Below are 3,849 nucleotides of genomic sequence, written 5' to 3'. Positions count from 1 at the left end.
TCCGCTAGCTCCGCTTTGATTTATCGCCACTTTATTTCTGACCAATCAGATGCTGTTGCCATGGAGAAGGAGCCAATCAGAGCAGTAGAGAGTTGTAAATGCTGCAAAAGATGCACCGTTATCAGCTGTTCTCCCGCTGGAATCCTGTGTTGATAGTTCATGTTTTCTCTTCTTATTTAAAGGTGAAACAAATTCTAGGAGTTAGTCTGTGCCTTGTGTTTTGTCGTTTCACCAAAATCAAAAACGCAGCTGCAGAAAGAACACACTATCACTGTCCAGCAAAAGCTTTCAAAATCTTGAGTTAGAAGAATGGAAAGTTGTTGCGAATGGAAACATTACACGTCTCCTCTGGTTACCTTGGTTTTCAGTGGTTTGCAGTTGACTTCCCAGTGAATCTTTTCTCTGGACTAGATACTTATTAAAGGAAGTACCCCTTAGAACATTGTTTTAAGGGTCGTTTTAGCTTAATTTTCACAGTCTGTACTTCTCATTTCCTGATTTTTGATGGATAGAGCAAAACAAATCAGTGCATCTAACCAGAGCAGCAGAAGCAGAACATTGTGTTAAACCCAGTAAGACCCAGTGCTACTTTTGTGTCAGTTCCCAAATGAATGATTCTCTAGATCACACCTTTCTTAAATTATTTATCACCATTTATTATAATATTATCCTCTGTACGTTGTGTTTTTTCAGTGAAAATAATATATTTTCCTATATTTAATTTACTGATCTTGTAAAAGTTCATTAAAGCTCAGATTAAAGTTCAGGGTTATTATATCAGAAACAGAGAAAATTGAAGAAAAGGTGACTTCTTCAGCAAATATATCAATAACTGAATGTAAAACAAACATCTCCATTCACTGTCGTTTATCAAATTCCATGGGTTTTACTGGTGAATCATTGTTGCAGAAGATACGTTTCCACGGTAATTACGGAGCCTCTGAACGTCCAAATGTGTCATATCTGATGACTGTGAAAAGATGACAAACTGTATTTTACACCAATTATTTACATGTATTGATAGGATTAGAGGATCAAGAGGTATTAAACAGTTTTGATCAGTAGATGGTGTTGGTCACTGGTGGCTGTTTGGGTTTTCATGGGTTAACTGGCAGCACATTACAGTAGTGGGAAAAAGTTTTCAGACACCCTTAAAATATTACACAATCTTAAATATTATCATGAAATATTTGCAGAAAAATCTTTGTGCTTCAAAAGGTATGGCTGCATCAGACAGGCACAAAACACTTTTTTGGTTTATTTTTAACAAGAAAAAAATAAAACTAAATACGTGACAGTTTCAACATGTCAATGACTTAATGACTTAGCAGTGATTCTTAATACATCACTAATGTATTCGGTGTCCAAAAACTTTTTTCCACCACTGTAGAATGCATCACTCTTAAGTCACTGAATTCTGCCAAGTATAGTTCCATCCAAACCCACATGCTCCTTCTGCACATGCTCAGTTCAACTGAGGTCAAACTGGATGTTTCAGCAGATAATGAAACACATCCAGGGCATGATATGTTGAAACTGTCAAGAATTTAGTTTTATTATTTTTTCTTACTAATAACAAACTAAACATAATTAGCATTTGTTGTGTCTCACACCTTCTGAAACACACAAAAAAAATTGCAAATATTTCACGATAATATTTGAGATTGTGTAAAATTTTAAGAGTGGTAAGAGTTTTTTCCATTACTGTATATCCAATTCCAAAAAAGCCTGAAAAGCCTTGAGTTAGAATAGAAAGTTGATGCAAATTCCTCCTCTTTTGGCATTGGTTTTCAGTGGTTTACAGCAGATTTCACTGTGAATCTTTGGTCTGGATTTAACACTGGTTAAAGGAACACTGTTTTAAGGGTCTTTTTAGCTTTGGGTTCAGGGTTTGTGCTTCTCTCTTCCTGATTTTGATGGATTAATAGAACAAAAAAAAATAATTTCATCTAACAGGCATTAAGTGGCAGCACATTATATGGCAGACACTAGTTTATCTGAGGTTGTTTTTTTTTTACCTTCCTTAATTAAGAACCTATTTTATTTGTTCACATCTACCTCGCCCCTGGCTCTTATAGAGAACCAGCTTGAAAGTTATGTTTTTTATTTGAGGAAATACAATAGTTATATGATGGTCTGGACTTCTGGGAGGCAGAGTTGGGTTGTCATATGCATTAATCTACATAATTTGTCCTGTTATGAGAAGTCAAGCTGTTTTATTGAATCTGAAACATATCTGCTATTGTAAATTGGTTGTATGTGACTTGTAGGATGTGGTTCTTCACAGACAAATCAATACAAGGATGTTTTAAAGCCATGGAACGGTGAACAAACACTGGTAGTGTTTATATTTCCTCTGCGTCTCTACATGAAGGCGGTTCTTCTTCTGTGTTTTTTATTCGGTGCTCCTCCTCTTCAGGGGCCTGACATTCAGCGTTCGCAGTGCCTTCCCACGATGCCTCGCTCCTGTCCTCCCAGGTCTCATTTACCCATGATCCCGCGCTCCTGACGTGTTTTTTGATGTCCGCAGGGTCCGCCTCCCATTCATCATGTCTGATGCACACGGCGGTTAGCGTCGTTAGCTCACATCACACCACAGGTAATTAAAGTCGCACACAGTTACATAACCTGAACACACGTGAAGCTCTGCATCTGAACACGCCAACGCCGGCGGGTTTGACCTGCAGCCACCGCAGCTTCGTCTGTTTGATCGCATTAATTTAACTTGTGAATAATAAAGCAGGTTCTTCGATAATTAAACACAGCGAGCGGCCTCTCCTACTGAGGACACGATGAGTATCTGATTAGAGGCAGAGAAGAAGAAACGGACGCTGGAATGTTTCCCACCGACTTCAATTTTTACATAAAATGCTGAAGACGAAAATTAAACCTGCATTTAGAGCCAACATTTCTGCCTCCAGTTTACAGCATGAACCCAAAAAAACAAACAAACAAACAAAAAAACATTACAAGACATTTTCAAGTAAAATACATATGTTGAATAAATTCACTATAATTAATATGAAATACATTTAATGCAACAGGAGATATGATTAGTTTAAATGTGTCAAATGTAGGATTTTTTAACTCTATATGTCACTAAATATCACACACTGAACCTTTAATTGACATATTTTTCTCTTTTGCTACATTTTTTTATGGGTGTAAGGTGTGTAAACATTCTGAGTAAACTATGATGGATGAAAAAGTCATTGGTTCTAAACAATAAATAGTAATTAATAGGTCTGTTTACTCACTAATAAAATGCAAAGACGATGACAATATAAAAGGGGTTTGTGACGCCCTGGAAAACCATATTTTTCTGGTTAAATCTGGAAAGTCTGGGCCCAGACATAAAAAAATAACCCAACCATACAGTTACACATCTAGGATTGAAAAGTATTTTCTGTCCAGTAGGTTGTGAAACTATTGGTCAGGACTGTCCTGGACTAAACCTAAAATGTACTCCAAATCTAAACTAAAACCTTAAATGACTAAACAGGCCAGAAACATTTTAATTCAGGAATTAAATGACTTCCAGGCTGCTCTAAATAGAATAGAATAGAATAGAATAGAATAGAATAGAATAGAATAGAATAGAATAGAATAGTTTGGGATTGCCTTTGTTGGCATTGTGTGTACATTGAAATTTGGAAAACTTACTTATTTGCCCTTTTTTAAATCCTTTTTTTTTTCCTTTCTATGTCCTCTAAAGTTCATTTTCAGTCGTTTTACACTCAAAGTTCTCTTAGGAAATTGTGATTCTTCAGTTCATACATTCAGCTGTTTACATGAATCTGTATCAAAGTTTTATCATCATATCCTGTATTATTCAGCTCTAAGAGTCCA

Source organism: Sphaeramia orbicularis, chromosome 10, assembly GCF_902148855.1.
Source record: "Sphaeramia orbicularis chromosome 10, fSphaOr1.1, whole genome shotgun sequence".
In the NCBI taxonomy this organism is placed as follows: Eukaryota; Metazoa; Chordata; class Actinopteri; order Kurtiformes; family Apogonidae; genus Sphaeramia; species Sphaeramia orbicularis.
Note: the sequence above shows the minus strand (reverse complement) of the source record.